The sequence below is a fragment of the Liolophura sinensis genome, chromosome 1 (assembly GCF_032854445.1).
Source record: "Liolophura sinensis isolate JHLJ2023 chromosome 1, CUHK_Ljap_v2, whole genome shotgun sequence".
In the NCBI taxonomy this organism is placed as follows: Eukaryota; Metazoa; Mollusca; class Polyplacophora; order Chitonida; family Chitonidae; genus Liolophura; species Liolophura sinensis.
The window spans coordinates 39,926,444-39,947,212 of NC_088295.1; the positions used below are offsets into that span (position 1 = coordinate 39,926,444).

The 20,769-nt window shown below is 38.5% G+C and overlaps 6 non-coding genes across 6 annotated transcripts; all 6 read right to left on the minus strand.

The window, feature by feature from the left end:
- Window positions 1-10,921: 10,921 nt before the first annotated feature.
- On the minus strand, window positions 10,922-10,995 carry Trnat-agu (transfer RNA threonine (anticodon AGU)). The gene has a single exon. It is a non-coding gene; the product is annotated as a tRNA-Thr (tRNA).
- Window positions 10,996-11,653: 658 nt separating this feature from the next.
- On the minus strand, window positions 11,654-11,727 carry Trnat-agu (transfer RNA threonine (anticodon AGU)). Its single transcript has one exon. It is a non-coding gene; the product is annotated as a tRNA-Thr (tRNA).
- A 1,518-nt stretch (window positions 11,728-13,245) lies between these two features.
- Window positions 13,246-13,319, minus strand: Trnat-agu (transfer RNA threonine (anticodon AGU)). Its single transcript has one exon. It is a non-coding gene; the product is annotated as a tRNA-Thr (tRNA).
- Window positions 13,320-14,684: 1,365 nt separating this feature from the next.
- Window positions 14,685-14,758, minus strand: Trnat-agu (transfer RNA threonine (anticodon AGU)). Its single transcript has one exon. It is a non-coding gene; the product is annotated as a tRNA-Thr (tRNA).
- A 602-nt stretch (window positions 14,759-15,360) lies between these two features.
- On the minus strand, window positions 15,361-15,434 carry Trnat-agu (transfer RNA threonine (anticodon AGU)). The gene has a single exon. It is a non-coding gene; the product is annotated as a tRNA-Thr (tRNA).
- A 604-nt stretch (window positions 15,435-16,038) lies between these two features.
- Trnat-agu (transfer RNA threonine (anticodon AGU)) lies at window positions 16,039-16,112 on the minus strand. The gene has a single exon. It is a non-coding gene; the product is annotated as a tRNA-Thr (tRNA).
- Between the last annotated feature and the right edge of the window lie 4,657 nt (window positions 16,113-20,769).

A 20,769-nucleotide genomic window follows, 5' to 3' on the forward strand; every position in this document is an offset into this window, starting at 1 on the left:
GGTTTAGTTTCGCCCCAGAAGCTTTACCGTACTTTTCAGCCAAATTAACGACTTCCAGGATTGAACTCTCTTTAGCCAGAATGGCAGTGATGTCATCCACAAAAGCAGATACTTTTGCCTGTTCAGCAATTCCAGGCATAGGTATATCAACAATAGCATTAGATTCTCGGATTGCGGCTATAAATGGCTCCAAAGACAAAACATATAACAAAGGTGACAATAAACAACCATGGCAAACACCTCTACTTAAGATAAATGAATCAGTAATATGGCCATTTACAAATATACTACTAGAAATATCAGTATACAATAATTAATCGCCTCGCGAAATTAATAAAATTAGGAACGTATCGTACTTTATGGCACTCAAAAAGGGTATATCCGAATTCCTGTTCGTACATGAAACACGTCCGAATCAGAAAACTTAGGTTTTGTTACAACAAGGCAACCTCTATACGGCAATAAGGTCATCAGATATGTCATCAACGGCCCAGTGGACTGTCAAATTAAGGTACACAGAGGACGCCGGAACAATTTTCCAAGTTGCATGCTCCAAAATAAAGCTCACTTTGTTCACAAGGACGTTATGTCCAGCCAAGGTCGAAACTTGTTCTTCTGGAGCTAATTAACTCAAATTCAATGTTATTTTCAGGGGCAGGTTTTTGGGTAGATTACGTGGTTTGGAGTTGAGTGATTGACCATTTGATATCACTATAGTGCAGAATGTCAGTATTAGTTTGGTTATGTTTGTCCACCTTATGTGAACTGGGGAGTAGTACTGGGCAACATGCATTATTCATGCGTATGTGATTTCGTGGAGAATTCGGATGTAAAGCGTAACATGATACTGATGGTAATGATATTTTATTCCCTTGCATGAAACAGACAAGGTATGGAATGGCATTCAGTTCTGAGATCTACATTGTCAGGCGTATGGATAATCGAGTGTGGGCTCCATGTGGTATAAAAGATAAGGGAAGGTAGCTTGGGGTATTGCATCTAGGTCACTGCTGCACATGCATGTGGGGCAAGGCTGGGGGTGATTGTGTAAGACCTTACGGTGGGTGAGCACAGTTGTTTTTTGCATGTTTTCTGTATTGTTCTTTAGCATGTTTTGTAATTTGGTTGTAATAAGTATTTCGATTTAAGTGTTTTGTATTATTGTTGTGTTGACAAGATTCAGTGTGCACGCTGCAGTTCTAATATTTTCCAACCTGAAACAAAATGGCAGCATGCCACGTGTATGATTGTCAGGAATAACTGTGGTGAATAGTCTCTTGTTTTATCCTTTTCTTGAGCTTGTAAGTGAATACACACCGTAATTGTGTCACTGAGAGATTGGTTTTGTAGTGCGTTATATTGTATTTTTGTTTTGTTTTGTTTTGTTTATTATTGCATGTCAGGATAGGCCATGTGCAGTGGGAGAGATTCTTTGGGAATCTAAAAGGTTGTAATCCATGGATTCGCAGGTATTTGCTTTTATTAACAGATAATAGGAATATTGTTTATCTGTTATGGTTAATGTATTTCAGTGTTAAACTGTAATAAGGGACAACTGAATAGGATGATTTGAACTGATGATGATCAGAACATTCGTACTGAGTTTGTTGAGGTAACAGTGACACGCAGAAAGCAGCATTATGAATATTTCATTCTGTCACATGATAATCTGAGTAATCTATGTATTATCTTTAGTTATGTTTGTTCTGTAATGTTGCCTTATGATGTTTCAAGTGGGCTAATGGAGTATTTTTTATGTTTACGGGGGTTCGCTATACCGCTTACTTTTCAGTCATGACGCAAAATCCTGAGTTGTTGGGGTTTACCCTAGACCTTCAGCCTCCGACAGAATTGGTGTCAGAAGTGGGATTCGGGATAAATATGGATTATTGTGGATAATAAGGAACCGTGCTGTGACGACCCCTGGGTTTCCATGTTGCTGACCGACATTAATGACGCTACACAGAAATCCAATTAAGACCTTCTGGACCACCGTCGTAAACGACACACTACTTCTGGTTGAAATAGCCACAGATAATGTTGTGTTTGGCTTGCTCATAGGAGAGAAAGACACCGGTTTATTTATTAATTTATTTATTTGATTAGTGTTTTACGCAGGGCTCAAGAATATTTCACTTGTACAGCGGCGGCCAGAATTATGGTGGGAGGAAACCGGGCAGAGCAAGGGGAAAACCTACAACCATCCCCAGGTTGTTGCCAGACCTTCCCAGGTACGCACACCGGTTTAGATATACCTCTTACAAAAGGGAACAAACCCGCCACACGGTATGTGATTCTGTCCAAAATCAGTCCGCATCTTTAAGAAATCTAGGAAATATTCAACAAAACCACAAGCGTTGTTGTTGTACAAGTCGTAAACAAAAGATTTGGCAAAGTACGTCCGACAACCTTCACAGTCACAGCCGAACTTCCTAAATCAATGCCAGGAAAAATAGAAACAAGCAAAAAACTAGGAGCTTAAAGGAAGTCAGCAGACATTTGCTTGAGAGTGAAAAAAATACAATTACTTGCAGGCACCAGAGTGTTTCAAACCCTCGACCTCCAGCTTACTAGAATGTCTTAATGTAGTTACTCTAACCAACTGAGCTATGGCGCCCTACTTGTACAAACTGTTTAATCTACATTTAGACAATTACCCGGAATACTGTTAACTCAGAGGGGGAGAGCAAGGGAAATGTAACCTAGACTAAGACATTCGAGGTCTGTATATAAAAAAAATAGTTCCTACACAGCTCTTCCTTTATATGGCCTTTGGAAATGAATTTAATAAGTCCTTGTATGAAATAATATTAGCAAGTGTGCATTTTTATACGATAAATGTTGGAGGCTATGCAACATTACTTGTAATTGTTGGTTAACAGAATAAGAATTTAACTTTAATACTGACATGTACACTTCTTACAATATAGACGTCAGAGCTTAATATCAATCTCAACGGTTCTTGGAAGAAACATGTTAAAAATAGCAACGAGAAGAATCGAAGTTGTTTGCCTACATCCGGAAGTGAAAATATCATTGGACTTTTGCATTCTCGTAAAGTTCTCTTAACCGTCAAGTCAGTATTTCATGTTGGAAAAGGATAGTGGAAATGAGAGAGAAACAAAGAGAAAACTAGAGTTCAAATGACGAGAAATCAAAACACATTTTCAAGAGAGTGGAAAAAAACATATACTCGCGGGCACCAGAGGGATTCGAACCCTCGATCTCAAGTTTACTAGCTATGGCGCCCTATGTATTTAAACCGTTTGCTCTACATTTTAGACAGTTGTACCCGTAATAGCGTTAACTTGAAAAAGGGGTGCTTAGGAAATGTAACCTATAGACTAACACATACGTGGTGTGTATACCACGCAGCTCTTCGTAATCCTTTATGTCGTATTTGGAAATGAATTCCACTCGACAGTAAACTAAAATACCGTTGACTGAAAGGGGGAGAGTGAGGGAAATGTAACCTAGACTAACATATACGAGATCTGTATATAGAAAGAAAAACAGTTGCGACGCACCTCTTCGTAAACCTTTATATGGCATTTGGAAATGAATTTAATTCCACTCATCAAACATTGTTCACCGACAGGGAGGAATATGTCCTTGTATGAAATAATGTTATCAAGTGTGCATTTTTGTACCATAAATGTTGGAGGTTATGCAACATTACTTGGAATTGTTGGTTAACAGAATAAGAAATTCCCTTTAATACTGACATGTACACTTCTTACAATGCAGAGGTAAAAGCTTAATATCAAGCTAAACGGTTCTTCGAAGAAACATGTAAAACATAACGACGCGAAGAATCAAAGTTATTTGCCAACATCCGGAAGTGAAAATATCATTGGACTTTTGCATTCCTTAAGTTCTCGTAAGCGTCAAATCAGTATTTTATCTAGAAAATAAATTAGACAGTAGATTTGACCTAAAGTAATGGCAGAAAATTGGAGAAGAAAAAGAGAAAACTAGAGTTTATTTATTTATTTTTTTAATAAGAAGTAATTTATTCACATTATTCAATACAACAGATTTATACAGTGCAATTTACAGTATTACGTATATTCTTACACGCAGTCCATTTTAAAAATACAATATCACAGACTGGTGTAAGAAAATATCACAAATTACTTTAGCATAAAGATTAACTTGTCATCTCTGACTTTACAAATAGTGCCATTCCTGCACCAAAGTCTAGTAAAACTGCTCCTTTCAAGTCGCAGGAAATCGACATGAACCCTTGTGCGTATCATGTTTTTAGCGGCGGCTACAATGCTGGTGACATCTCTTTGCTTTGCATTAAATATAACGCCATTCCTTGCACACAAATACAAAACTGATGCACACTGATTATAGATAAGGTTACGCTCTTTACATCCTCACTGACGCTAACGTCAAGTAACTTGAACGTCAATGTTCTCTTATCTTGACTGGGCAGAAACCCAGCGTACAAGATAAAAACACGACTGAATTCACTGAAAACATCTTGTACTGTTCTGCATTGCACAAATAAATGATGCTGGGTTTCGGAGCCAGCACAAAAACACACAAATCAGTTGTAATGATTAAAATATCATGTACCAATTTAAAGAAAAAATAAATTAAATTGTGGTCCAGAAATGTATGAAAAACATTTTTTCCAAATAATATCTCAGCTTAACTGAGGCGAAGCTAACATAACACGAGGAATCTGAACAACTCTGGTAATCAATACATTGTAAATAAATTTGCTGCAGTACATAGCACTTGGTAGCTGCTGACCGCAATAGAACTCCTTCCAAGCACTCATGGCAATCCTGTAAAATGGTGGCACATTTCCTGAGTGGGGAATGTACGGTCTTGCAAACTCTGGACAAACGGATCATAGGGATAAACTTAACCAGTAAACCGCAAAATATTTCCAGTCAGCGGCTGTTCCATAGATCAACTTTAGGATGTGATGAAGAGCCAAAGCTTTAGTTTTACACTCAACATTGTGCACATTTAATCCCCCACATGAGTATTTGTTATGCGCCACATCTCTCTTTAAACTTTTAGGTTTGTTGTTCCATAGAAACTTGAACACAGTACGTGAATACAATGTTGCACATTTCGTTGGTAATAACATACACTGTGCCTGCAAGAGCTACAGTATTGATAAGTACTGAGAGGCCTCTTAGGGTAAGATGTCTACCAATCCAAGAAGTGACAAGTTTTTTTTACTTTGCCTAAGACACGCTCATGGTTGTTCAAGGAGTTCAAGGTTGCGCTCTCTTTCCCGAAATGAACTCCACATATTTTTGCGTTCTTCACCATCTTAATGCCGACATCGGATGTGGCGTTTTTTTTCCACTTCCCAATCATTAATGCAACAGTTTTTGACAAATTTAATTTTGCCCCTGTCGCCCTACCGTACTTATCGGCCAAATCTAGGACGGACGACAGTGACTTTTGTTCCGACAGTATTGCCGTCGTGTCATCTGCAAAAGCAGACACCTTCGCTTCTTTTTCCGTTCCAGGCATACGCACACCCTGTAGCACAGTAAAGTTTCGAATTGCAGCTATAAAAGGTTCTAAGGATAATACACATAATAACGGCGACAAAGAACAACCTTGACGCACACCTCTACTCAAAGGAAATTCCTCAGTGATGTGTCCATTGACAATAACATTACTCGAATATCTGTATAAAGCAAACCAACCCATTTACAAAAATCAGGCTTAAATTTAAACTGCTTCAAAACCTTAAACAAAAACGACCAATCAACTCTGTCAAAAGCTTTTCCTGGTCTAAGTTCACAAAACATGCCTTTAAATCTTTTTGCTCTACATAATCATAAACATTCCTTAATAAATGTAAATTATCAAAAATACTCCTCCCAGGAATGCCACATGTTTGATTGGGCAAAACAAATGAATTAATTACATTCTTCAAACGATTACGCAATGCCTTGGACACAATGTTGTAATCCACATTAAGCTAACTGATCGGTCTCCAATTCTTAATGTACTGTGAATTGTCAGGGTCCTTACAAAGAAGTGTAATTAATCCTGATCGCTGTGAGGAACTTAGTTTACCGACCCTAAAACAGCAGTTAACTTTTGTAAATAACTTCCCTATTACAGACCAAAATTTCAAAACTCGGCTGGTAAACCATCATGACCAGGGGAGCGGTATTTAGACATGTGTGAGGCCGCATGAAACAGTTCTTGCTCTGTTAGAAGACCCTCACATGACAGTCTACAATCTTGTTTTAACTGCGGCAGGGTAGACAAAAATTCATCCTGACAATCAAAATCGGTGGCTTGTTCAGAATACAACATGTAACACGTTCTGACACAATCAGCTATATCATTTTGATGGGCATGAGAAGCGGAACCATTCTTTTTAATCATCTTTTTTTCCCCTCTGACATCTTCCCTCCTAATAAAATATTTCATCGGCTTTTCTCCCTTGTCGAAATGTGAGGCTTTTGTCCTAATTAGAGCACCCGCATGAGCGACTTGGTCCATTGCATTGATAGTTTTCTTAACATTTTCAATTTTTTCCACGTTAGTAATAGGACCTGACATTAACTCATTCAGCTGTTTGTTCAGTTTTAAGAACTGACTTTTTCTTTTAAAAGATATGTTCTTGCAAATATTTGCGAACGACTTCTTTGGAATTAGCTTTAAACATATCCCATCTCTCTATTATATCTTCATTGTAATTCTCCTCAATTTCACAATCATCAAATAAATTAACAAAGACCTCTTTAACCTGAGCAACAAGCTCTTCATCATTTAATATAGCAGTGTTGCATTTCCAGTAGAAAGGTCCCCATGCAATTACATCCTCAAAATTAACATCAAAATACACACAAGAATGATCGGAAAATGACACATGAGTCACATCACACGCTGTAACGTAATCTTGAACACTACTGGAGACGTAAAATCTGTCTAGCCTGCTTGCGCTCTGGTTTCTCGCTCAGGTATACATTTTCCTGTCTGGATGAAGTTTGCGGAAAATATCATTTACGCCAAAATCTTTTTCTAAAGTGATGATTTCGTCTATACCCTCCTTTCGGGAATGAACACCAGAGCTAAACCTATGTAGGGCAATGTTTTCTACACAATTAAAATCACCACCGAGAATTATAATTTCTCTCCCTCCCATTACACTATCTAAATTAGAAATGAACTCTTTTCTATCCTTCTCATTATTGGTAGCATAAATACAGATAAGATTTAAAGCTGTATTATTTACATCAGCCTTAACACTGATAAAACGCCCATGAGGACATCTAGTTACATTTTTAAAAAGCAATCTACACTGTATCTAATGATAATTCTCACCACACAACTTCTGGCAGATCCGTAAGCCCATTTCGCATCCCCAGGAATTTGCAAATTCTTCGCGTCATTAAAATATTGAAAATGAGTTTCCTGGAGAAACAAAATATCAATATTATTCTCAAAATCCAACTCTTTCATCTGTTCTTGTTTAATACAATCGCGCAAACCATTAACATTTAAGGACGCAAAGCGAGTGCTACCCGCCATAATCAAAAAGGGAAATAATGTAACGTACATACCCATCTTGAACGTATGAAATAGCACTCAATCCCTATTCATATGCCTCCTTCGAGAGGCAAATGCCTTTCTTTTCCTATACTCTAATAACGTAGTGTCATTTCCCTGGGACGGGATGGGCGTCATTTGGGTAGACTCATCAGCGTCAATGCCATTGTGATTCCGATAATCAGACGAAGGAGAACTGGAGAGAACCGATGAAATGGCCTGTCCTGTGTCAGGTAAGCTCCCATTGTCCAGTTTGGGCCTCTTTTCTTCCAGTGGCGGTGGCACGTCCGGACGCTCCTTAGCCACGTGGATTTCAGCCGTAACCAACGTTGTTGAAGGTCCACCTTCTTCACGTGACAATAGCGCACCAATCACCGGAAAATCATCATCTCTTTCAGAGTCAATATTCATGGCATCCCCTTTGTCGGCACTAATCTTCATGGCTAAGTCCCCTTTGTCGGCACTAATCTTCATGGCTAAGTCACTATCGTCCTTTACGTTGCTGACGTCATATACCCAATGGTCATCATCGACATCCTCGACATCATCATCTTCTCCTACATACGTCCGCTCCAAGGCGGGCGGATCAAAAATCAAGGCCTCATTATCGCTGTCAGAGGGCACATCGCCGTCAACGTTTAAAACGTCAACGTCCTCATAACCAGTTTGTTGATCGACTTTGCTCGTTGGCTCTAGCAAAATCTCACTGACGTCACTTTTAACGCGAGCCGCGTACGACACCGTCCTAGCGCAACATTCGCTCATTGTATGTTGAGAGGAACCACACCTTCGACACGCTTCTCTGCCATCTTTTTCCGTATGTGGAGTATCGTGCGGAGAAAATCCATCACAGTTTGTACACCACACAGACCTACTTTCGGCAACCTTGTGACTTTTTTGGCCACATTTGCGGCACTCCTATGTCTGATCCGGGTAGGTGAACATAATAACATCACCCCCGAAATTAATAAAGTTCAGGACATACCAAACTTTGTGACACCTAAAACAATATATCCTAATCCCTATTCGTACATGGGACAAGTCCGAATTGGAAAATTTAGGTTTAGTAACACCAAGGCAGTCACCATAAGGCCACAGACCCCCATTAGTTTTCCATAAGCGACAATGTTAACGTTTAGTGCTGTAGCTCAGTCCCAAACATTCCGTGGCCAATAAACTTTAGTACATACCTGGCCCTGTCTGTGAGAAAGAAGCCATAAAAATCTTGACACAGGTTGACCGTCAAAATCTGGACCTTTTTTTTATGCCGGCAGCTGGGAGGGGTGCCTAGCAACGCCAAGGGGGCGCCACCCGCAGCCTCATCACCACCTGTCTCCTTGTGTCCTCTGGCCCAGAATTTCAAACTTTCATCATTAAAACTCATACCTGCCCAAAGCTTAGACAATTTCCATCATTTTGATACCAAGCATGCACCTGTACACAAAAAACGACAGGTTGGCAGCAAAAAAAGACTTTACATCCTAAAATACACAGAACTACAATCGTTCCAGATGAAAAACGGAAGTTGTAATGGGGATCTGTGTCCATAAGGTTTCAACGCGGACGCTATGAGGTCATCAGACATTTCATCGGGAGCCTAGTGGGGGTCAAGTTAAGGTATACAGATGACGCTGGAACGATATTCCAGGTTGTTTTTTTTAAGACACAGCTTCCTTTATTCACAAGGGCGTTATGCCCAGCTAAGGTAGAAACCCGCACATAAAACATTTTCTTCAAATAGTTCTTCTGAAAACTAATCACCTCAGATTTAATGTTAATCACACTTGGCAGAAATCAAATAAAGTCCCTCTGGACCGCCGTAGTAAAGGACACACTACTTCTGGTTGAGATAGCCACAGACAATGTTCTGCTTGGCTTGCTCACAGGAATGAAAGACAACGGCCTAGACATACCTGTTATCACTGGGCACAAGCCCTCCAGCCGGTTTGAGAATCTAGCCAAATTCAGTCCTTATCGTCCACAAATCTCCGTAAAAATCAAAAAAAAAAAAAAAAAACACTGGTGTTGTTGCTGCACGATTCGTAAACAACAGAGCTCGCAAAACACGTCTGACCACCTTCACAGTCACACCCGAACTCCCCCTCTAGAGTTTATGTGACGAAGAAAGAAGGAAAATTTTTCTTTAGAGTAGAAAAAATACATCTACTTACAGGCAACAGCGGGATTCGAACAAACAACCTTTAGTTTACCAGACTGGCGCTCTAATGAACTGAGTTATGGAGCCTCGCGTTTATAAACTGGCTGATCTACATGTATGCCTTTAGATGGCACTTGGAAATGAATTTAATCCCACTCATCAAACATTCTTCACCGACAGTGAGGAATATGTCCTTGTATGAAATAAAATTAGCAACTGTGCATATCGACAGGAGAAATCGAACTTACTTCCCAACATCCGAAAGTGAAAATATCATTGAACGAAAAATGGATCACATGGTCTTTCGCATACCTTAAATGCTCGTAACCCACAAGTCAGTATCTTACGTAGGAAAGGGATGGTAGGTCTGGCCTAAATTAATGCCAGTAAAATCAGAAGGATACAAGGAGAACACTAGAGTTCTAATGACGAGAATCAGAAAACATTTTCTTGAAAGTGGGAAAAAAGGCACATATATTTGTAGGCACCAGAGGGATTCGAACCCTCGACCTTCAGTTTACTAGTCCTAACGAATTAAGCTATGGCGCCGTACCTATTTAGACCGTTCGCTCTACATTTAGACAGTTGTACCAGGAATACCGTTAACTTCGAAAAGGGTGCTTAGGAAATGTATCCTAGACTAACACATGCGTGTTTTGTATAAAGAAAAAAAATTCCACACGCAACTCTTCGTAATCCTTTATATGGCATTTGGAAATGAATTTAATTCCACTCGCCAGCAAGGCCAGCAAGGCGAGTGTCCGTGTATGAAATAATGTTAGCAGGTGTGCATTTTTGTACGATAAAAGTTGGAGGCTAAGCAACATTACTTGGAATTGTTGGTTAACAGAATAAGAAATTCCCTTTAATACTGACATGTACACTACTTACAATACAGAGGTAAAAGCTTAATATCAATCTAAACGGTTCTTGAAAGAAACAAATACGTAAAACATATCGACAGGAAGAATACATCTTTCTTGCCAACATCCGCAACTGAAAATATTATTGAAAGAAAAACAGATCAGATGGTCTTTTGTATACTTCAAATGCTCGTCACCCACATTTCAGTATCTTACGTAGGAAAGGGATGGTAAATCTGACATAAAGTGATGCCAGAAATATGAGAAGGATACAAGGAGACAACTTCAACTCAAATGACGAGAATCAAAAAACATTTTCTTAAGAGTGAAAAAAACAAGAACACATATTTGCAGGCACCAGAGGGATTCGAACCCTCGACCTCCAGTTTACTAGACTGGCGCTCTAACCAGCTGAGCTATGGCGCCATACCTATTTTTACCCTTTGCTCTACATTTAGACAGTTGCACCCGGAATACCATTAACTTGAAAAAGGGGCGCTTAGGAAATGAATCCGAGACTAACACATACGTGGTGTGTATAAAGAAAAAAAAAGTTCCCACGCAGCTATTCGTAATCCTTTATATGGCATTTGAAAATGAGATTAATTCCACTCGCCAGTGAGGCGAGTGTCCGTGTATGAAAAAATGTTAGCAGGTATGCATTTTTGTACGATAAATGTTGGAGGCTATGCAACATTACTTGGAATTGTTGGTTAACAGAATAAGAAATTCCCTTTAATACTGACATGTACACTTCTTACAATGCAGAGGTAAAAGCTTAATATCAATCTAAAAGGTTCTTGGAAGAAACAAATATATAAAACATATCGACAGGAAGAATCCATCTTTCTTGCCAACATCCGCAACTGAAAATATTATTGAAAGAAAAACGGATCAGATGGTCTTTTGTATACTTCAAATGCTCGTAACCCACATTTCAGTATCTTACGTAGGAAAGGGATGGTAAATCTGACCTAAAGTGATGCCAGAAAAATGAGAAGGATACAAGGAGAAAACTGGAGTTCAAATGACGAGAATCAGAAAACATTTTCTTGAGAGTGGAAAAAAATTCCTACATATTTGCAGGCACCAGAGGGATTCGAACCCTCGACCTCCAGTTTACTAGACTGGCGCTCTAACCAACTGAGCTATGGCGCCCTACGTATTTAGACCTTTTGCTCTACAATTAGACAGTTGTACCCGAAATACCGTTAACTTGAAAAAGGCGTGCTTAGGAAATGTATCCTAGACTAACACATATGTGGTGTATATAAAGAAAAAAAATATTTCCCATGCAGCTCTTCGTAATCCTTTATTTGGCATTTGAAAATGAATTTTCTTCCCTCGATAGTGAAGAATATGTCCTTGTAAGATATATTGTTAGCAGGTGTGCACTTTTGTACGATAAATTTTGGAGGCTATGCAACATTACTTGGAATTGTTAGTTAACAGAATAAGAATCCTAAACTAACACATACGTGGTGTGTATAAAGAAAAAAAGTTCCCACGCAGCTATTCGTAATCCTTTATTTGGCATTTGAAAATGAATTTTCTTCCCTCGATAGTGAAGAATATGTCCTTGTAAGATATATTGTTAGCAGGTGTGCATTTTTGTACGATAAATGTTGGAGGCTATGCAACATTACTTGGAATTGTTAGTTAACAGAATAAGAATCCTAAACTAACACATACGTGGTGTGTATAAAGAAAAAAAGTTCCCACGCAGCTATTCGTAATCCTTTATTTGGCATTTGAAAATGAATTTTCTTCCCTCGATAGTGAAGAATATGTCCTTGTAAGATATATTGTTAGCAGGTGTGCATTTTTGTACGATAAATGTTGGAGGCTATGCAACATTACTTGGAATTGTTGGTTAACAGAATAAGAATCCTAAACTAACACATACGTGGTGTGTATAAAGAAAAAATGTTCCCACACTGCTCTTTGTAATCCTTTATTTGGCATTTGGAAATGAGTTTAATTCCACTAGCCAGTGAGGCGAGTGTCCGTGTATGAAATAATGTTAGCACGTGTGTATTTTTGTACGATAAATTTTGGAGGCTATGCAACATTTCTTGGAATTGTTGGTTAACAGAATAAGAATCCTAAACTAACACATACGTGGTGTGTATAAAGAAAAAAAGTTCCCACGCAGCTATTCGTAATCCTTTATTTGGCATTTGGAAATGAGTTTAATTCCATTCGCCAGTGAGGCGAGTGTCCGTGTATGAAATAATGTTAGCAGGTGTGCATTTTTGTACGATAAATGTTGGAGGCTATGCAAAAATTACTTGGAACTGTTGATTAACAGAATAAGAAATTCCCTTTAATACTGATATGCACACTACTTACACTACAGAGGTAAGAGCTTAATATCAATCTAAACGGTTCTTGGAAGAAACAAATATGTAAAACATATCGACAGGAAGAATCCATCTTACTTGCCAACATCCGGAAGGGAAAATATCAATGAACGAAAAACGGATCAGATGGTCTTTTGTATACTGTAAATGCTCGTAACTCATAAGTCAGTATCTTACGTAGGAAAGGGATGGTAAATCTGACCTAAAGTGATGCCAGAAAAATGAGAAGGATACAAGGAGAAAACTGGAATTCAAATGACGAGAATCAGAAAACATTTTCTGGAGAGTGGAAAAAAAAACCCCACATATTTGGAGGCACCAGAGGGATTCGAACCCTCGACCTCCAGTTTACTAGACTGGCGCTCTAACCAACTGAGCTATGGCGCCCTACATATTTAGACCTTTTGCTCTACAATTAGACAGTTGTACCCGAAATACCGTTAACTTGAAAAAGGCGTGCTTAGGAAATGTATCCTAGACTAACACATATGTGGTGTATATAAAGAAAAAAAATATTTCCCATGCAGCTATTCGTAATCCTTTATTTGGCATTTGAAAATGAATTTTCTTCCCTCGATAGTGAAGAATATGTCCTTGTAAGATACATTGTTAGCAGGTGTGCATTTTTGTACGATAAATTTTGGAGGCTATGCAACATTACTTGGAATTGTTAGTTAACAGAATAAGAATCCTAAACTAACACATACGTGGTGTGTATAAAGAAAAAAAGTTCCCACGCAGCTCTTCGTAATCCTTTATATGGCATTTGGAAATGAGTTTAATTCCACTAGCCAGTGAGGCGAGTGTCCGTGTATGAAATAATGTTAGCAGGTGTGCATTTTTGTACGATAAATGTTGGAGGCTATGCAACATTTCTTGGAATTGTTGGTTAACAGAATAAGAATCCTAGACTAACACATACGTGGTGTGTATAAAGAAAAAATGTTCCCACGCTGCTCTTTGTAATCCTTTATTTGGCATTTGGAAATGAGTTTAATTCCACTCGCCAGTGAGGCGAGTGTCCGTGTATGAAATAATGTTAGCAGGTGTGTATTTTTGTGCGATAAATGTTGGATTTTTTTTTTTTTTTTTTTTTGATTGGTGTTTTACGCCGTACTCAAGAATATTTCACTCATACGACGGCGGTCAGCATTATGGTGGGTGGAAACCGGGCAGAGCCCGGGGGAAACCCACGACCATCCGCAGGTTGCTGACAGACCTTCTCACGTACGGCCGCCAGCATGAGCTGGACTTGAACTCACAGCGACCGCATTGGTGAGAGACTCCTGGGTCATTACGCTGCGCTAGCGCTTTAACCGACTGAGCCACGGAGGCCCCCGATAAATGTTGGAGGCTATGCAACATTACTTGGAATTGTTGATTAACAGAATAAGAAATTCCCTTTAATACTGATATGCACACTACTTACAATACAGAGGTAGGAGCTTAATATTATTCTAAACGGTTCTTGGAAGAAATAAATATGTAAAACATATCGACAGGAAAAATCCATCTTACTTGCCAACATCCGGAAGTGAAAATATCAATGAACGAAAAACGGATCAGATGGTCTTTTGTATACTGTAAATGCTCGTAACCCACAAGTCAGTATCTTACGTAGGAAAGGGATGGTAAATCTGACCTAAAGTGATGCCAGAAAAATGAGAAGGATACAAGGAGAAAACTGGAGTTCAAATGACGAGAATCAGAAAATATTTTCTGGAGAGTGAAAAAAAAACCCCACATATTTGCAGGCACCAGAGGGATTCGAACCCTCGACCTCCAGTTTACTAGACTGGCGCTCTAACCAACTGAGCTATGGCGCCATACCTATTTATACCCTTTGCTCTACAATTAGACAGTTGTAACCCGGAATACCGTTAACTTGAAAAAGGGGGGCTTAGGAAATGAATCCGAGACTAACACATACGTGGTGGGTATAAAGAAAAAAAAAAGTTCCCACGCAGCTATTCGTAATCCTTTATTTGGAATTTGGAAATGAGTATTTTATTATTTTGTACCATAAATGTTGGAGTCTATGCAACATTACTTGGAATTGCTGGTTAACAGAATAAGAATTTCCCTTTAATACTGACATGTACACTTCTTACAATACAGAGGTAAGAGCTTAATATCAATCTAAACGGTTCTTGAAAGAAACAAATATGTAAAACATATCAACAGGAAGAAACCATCTTACTTGCCAACATAACTGAAAATATCAGTGAACGAAAAAATGGATGAGATGTATCTTTCGCATACCTTAAATGCTCGTAACCCACAAGTCAGTATCTTACGTAGGAAAGGGATGGTAAATCTGACCTAAAGTGATGCCAGAAAAATGAGAAGGATACAAGGAGAAAACTGGAGTTCAAATGACGAAAATCAAAAAAACATTTTCTTGACAGTGGAAAAAAAACATGCTTGCAGGCACCAGAGGGATTCGAACCCTCGACCTCCAGTTTACTAGACTGGCGCTCTAACCAACTGAGCTATGGCGCCCTACATATTGAGACCTTTTGCTCTACAATTAGACAGTTGTACCCGGAATACCGTTAACTTGAAAAAGGGGTGCTTAGGAAATGAATCCGAGACTAACACATACGTGGTGTATATAAAGAAAAAAAAAGTTCCCACGCAGCTATTCGTAATCCTTTATTTGGAATTTGGAAATGAGTATTTTATTTTTTTGTACCATAAATGTTGGAGGCTATGCAACATTTCTTGGAATTGCTGGTTAACAGAATAAGAATTTCCCTTTAATACTGACATGTACACTTCTTACAATACAGAGGTAAGAGCTTAATATCGATCTAAACGGTTCTTGAAAGAAACAAATATGTAAAACATATCAACAGGAAGAAACCATCTTACTTGCCAACATAACTGAAAATATCAATGAACGAAAAATGGATGAGATGTATCTTTCGTATACCTTAAATGCTCGTAACCCACAAGTCAGTATCTTACGTAGGAAAGGGATGGTAAATCTGACCTAAAGTGATGCCAGAAAAATGAGAAGGATACAAGGAGAAAACTGGAGTTCAAATGACGAGAATCAAAAAAACATTTTCTTGACAGTGGGAAAAAATTCCCACATTTTTGCAGGCACCAGAGGGATTCGAACCCTCGACCTCCAGTTTACTAGACTGGCGCTCTAACCAACTGAGCTATGGCGCCCTATATATTTAGACCTTTTGCTCTACAATTAGACAGTTGTACCCGAAATACCGTTAACTTGAAAAAGGGGTGCTTAGGAAATGTATCCTAGACTAACACATACGTGGTGTATATAAAGAAAAAAATATATTTCCCATGCAGCTATTCGTAATCCTTTATTTGGCATTTGAAAATGAATTTTCTTCCCTCGATAGTGAAGAATATGTCCTTGTAAGAAATAATGTTAGCAGGTGTGCATTTTTGTACGATAAGTGTTGGAGGCTATGCAACATTACTTGGAATTGTTGATTTACAGAATAAGAATCCTAGACTAACACATACGTGGTGTGTATAAAGAAAAAATGTTCCCACGCTGCTCTTTGTAATCCTTTATTTGGCATTTGGAAATGAGTTTAATTCCACTCGCCAGTGAGGCGAGTGTCCGTGTATGAAATAATGTTAGCAGGTGTGCATTTTTGTACGATAAATGTTGGAGGCTATGCAACATTACTTGGAATTGTTGGTTAACAGAATAAGAAATTCCCTTTAATACTGACATGTACATTTTATACAATACAGAGGTAAAGGCTTAATATCAAGCTAAACGGTTCTTCGAAGGAACGTAAAACATAACGACGCGAAGAATCGAAGATATTTGCCAACATCCGAAGTGAAAATATCCTTGGATTTTTGCATTTCTTAAGTTCTCGTAACCGTCAGCATTTCATGTAGGAAAAGGATAGTGGATCTGAACTAAGGTAATGCCAAAAAAATGAGAAGGAGAAAACTAGAGTTCAAATGATGAGAATCAGAAACCTTTTTTTTTTGGAGAAAATCTTAATTTATTCACAGTTGAACAAGGTACATACAAGATGACTGCAAACAAAATCATCTCACAAAGCAGCATTTAAAACAACAATATCACAGACAATTTAATCTGCTTTTGTGAACATATATCCAGCTTAAATAATTCTCAGTAGATACAAAATAGATTGAAGGGTGGCTAGATAGTTAAATACGAAACAGAATCTTTCCATTCCTTAGAGTGCATATTGCGTTGTTTTTACACCATAGTTTCTCAAATGATTGTTGGCTTAACCGTACAAAGTCAAGAAGAACTCTTGATTGAATAATTCCTTTTGCCGTGACTATAACAGTCTTAGCATCTCTTCTACAGGCTGTTTTACTAAATACCATTTCGTTGCGGTTACGTCATATGGAAAACTGAATAACAGATATTAGATATAAGCATACTAAGCTGTCTTTTTTATCAATATTTTCTAAAATCTTGTAAATTAACACCTTTTCATTCCAAACTAGGGATAAAACAAGCATACAACATAAAAATTCGGTTAAAGGATCTAAAAACCTGATTTACAATGTTGCACTCAACAAACAGATGTTAAACGGTTTCAGAAGACTGACAAAACATACAACTTTCGTCGGTAGCTATGTGCCTCCTTAATAATCTTTCCTTAACAGGCAGAATATCATGTACAAGTTTAAAAGAAAAATTTACCAAACTGTGATCCAAAAATGAATTAAAAACATGTCTCCAAATAAAATTCCACTGAAGTTGTGGATACTTAACAACAACCCTAGGAAGGTCTACAACACTCTCGCCAAGCACTAAGGGCCAACTATAGTACAACGGTTTTCGCTTTGAGTGTGGAATATTCCAACTGGCAAATTCAGGGCAAAATTTTCTCAGTGACATACCAATCCAATAAACGGCCAAATATCTCCATTCCGCGGTAGTACCATGCAATAACTTTAAGATATGCCGGACCGACAACGCTTTGTGTTTACATTCTATATTAGTAATATTCAGCCCACCGTTGTTAAAACAATTATGTGTCATCGATGTCTGAATACATGTGGGCTTATTTTCCAAAGAAAACGAAAAACAGAACTCGTGCACTCAGTTATGCCCGTCGACGGCAGAAAAACACACTGGGCCGTGGACCATAATATTGACATAGCAACGGAGTTTAACAAAACAGACTTTCCTCTTAGAAACAGATGTCTACCATTCCATGATGTCACCTTCTGCTTCGAATTCAATTCCGAATGGTTTTTGCCAAAAAAAACCCCCCACAAATCTTGACATCCTCCTTCCAGGAAACATCCATCACGGCCGACCTGTCGAAATTGCCCAAAGACAAGAAGGAATTTTTGGACACATTTAATTTAGCACCTAATGCCTTCCATACTTTTCCGCCGTGTTTATAACCATCGGAACCGATTTCTCATCACTCACAATGATTGTTGCGTCGTGAGCAAAGGGCCGATAACTTTGCCTCTTTACAGGAGCCGGGCATTTTAATACCCTTAATAATAGCATTATTCCTGACACCAGAGAGAAATGTTTCCAAAGATAAAACATACAGCAGCGCGCAAAGGGAACAGCCCTGTCGAACACCTCTAGATAAAGAAAATTTGTCTGATATGTGACCATTTACAATGACGCTACTATTTATATCAGTGTACAGTATTTTAACCCAGTTACAAAATTCCTCTCCAAAAATGAATCGCTTTGAACACTTCTGTAAAAATGACCAGTCAACCCTATCAAAGGCCTTTTCATGGTCAAGGCTAAGGTAACAAGCTTTTAGGTCTTTTTGTTCCACATAATCGTAAACATTCCGAAGAAGACGTAAATTGTGGAAGATACTTCTCCCAGGTACATCACAAGTTGGTTCTGGTGAACTACACTACCTATCACTTTCTTTACTCTGTTACACAAAGCTTTGGGCATAATCTTGTAGTCTACCTTTAGAAGGCTGATTGGCCTCCAGTTTTTTAATATTGTCTGGGTTTTCGTAGTCCTTGCGCAGTAAAGTAATTAAACCAGAGGGTAGAGATTGACTCATTTGTTTTTGTGCAAAGCATGAATTAACAACTTTTTGTGAACACCGAACCAATAAAGTCCCAATACTGCGCAAAAAACTCGACAGGAAGACCATCCACACCAGGAGTAAGATATTTATGAATATCCTTCTTGACAGTCTTCATCAATTTCTTGTTCAGAATACAATTCTTTGTAGTATGTTGTTATACAACTGGCAATGTCCCTTTGATCACTATGCAATACACTCACAGAGTCATGACATTTCAATTTAGTAATCATTTTCTTTCTCCCCCTTCCTACTTCGCGCTTTATAAAATAATGGGTGGGTTTTTCATCCTGATCAAAATGAATAGCTTTAGCTCTGATAACCGTACCAGCGTGAGCTGCTTTATGCAGTGCATTAATAGCCTGTTTGACATTTTCAATTGCAACACGGTTATTGACCGGGTCAACGATAAGCTGATAAAGATCTCTTTCGAGATCATTTAATTGAGTTCGTTTTAATGTGGCAACTTCTTTACAATGCTTCTGCATTATCAATTTACATGATTCTTTAAACTCATCCCATAAATCAATCGACCTGTCAGAATCACAACTGCTAAAATATCTACCAAACTCGTTTTGAATACTGTTCACAAGTTCGTTATTACCTACGACAGACACATTGCATTTCCAATAAAATGGCCCCCAGGTAATAACATTGTCAAAACAAACATCATTATAAACACAGCTGTGATCAGAAAAAAGCGGCTGATATGATATCTACGGCTATAACATAGGACACTGTTGAAGAGGGCATATAAAATCTGTCTAAATGACTTGCAACCTGACCCCTTGACCAAGAGTAACAAAGTTTGTCAGGATTTACTTCACGAAATATATCACATATACCAAACTCATTTTTAAGGCATTCATTTCATTAGCACCATCAGTTCTCGAGTTGAGACTGCCCCCATTCTTATCTAAAATATTGTTTCCTACAAAATTAATATCACCCCCTAAAATAATCAAATCATTCCCATTCAACAATGTGTCAAGACCAGCAATAAATTCTCTTCTTTCGGTAGGACTATAAATCGCATACACACAAAGTAAGTTAATAGCAGTATTATTTAAATCAAGCCTAACTGATATAAACCGACCCTGTGGGCACCTTGTAACTTTCCTTACCCTACAGTCAACTGAATAGCAAAAAATAATGCCCACACGACGGCTTTGACTTGTGCCAAATGACCACAAACAATCTCTGGGGATATTTTGGGCTCTTAGTTTCATTATAGTTCTGAAAGTGTGTCTCTTGTAAAAATAAAACATCAATATCGTTGTCAAATACAAATTGTTTCGGTTTAACCTGGTTGTTAATATCTCTTAGCCCAATTACATTCATTGTAGCAAATCTAACTGAACTGTGAACAGACATTGTGATAGTAACTAGAAGAGCGTACATACCCATTTTTAAGCTAATTGGGTGTTATGCAACACAGTCGTTTGAGTCCTAATCAACATCCGGGCGACGCCGTCCGCGGGATGCTTTCCTCTGTTTTCTTCCATTATGATGTTACAAGGTGGCAAAAGTCATACTCAGTCCCGTGACAAACGTTGCCTTCCCTAGGCGGCGACTGATTTCTTCTTCCGATACTCTAGGAGGAGAGTTCCACAATCTTCAGACGGTGAGGGAGATATTTCCATACCATTGCTTGAAATCACACAATTTACGTCAGGGTCACACACGCCATCCTCCTCGCCCTCATGTTTACTTTCCTTCATCAGTTTGGGCCTCTTTTGCTTCATTGGTTCAGGTGAGCGCACATTATGGACATCGGCCTG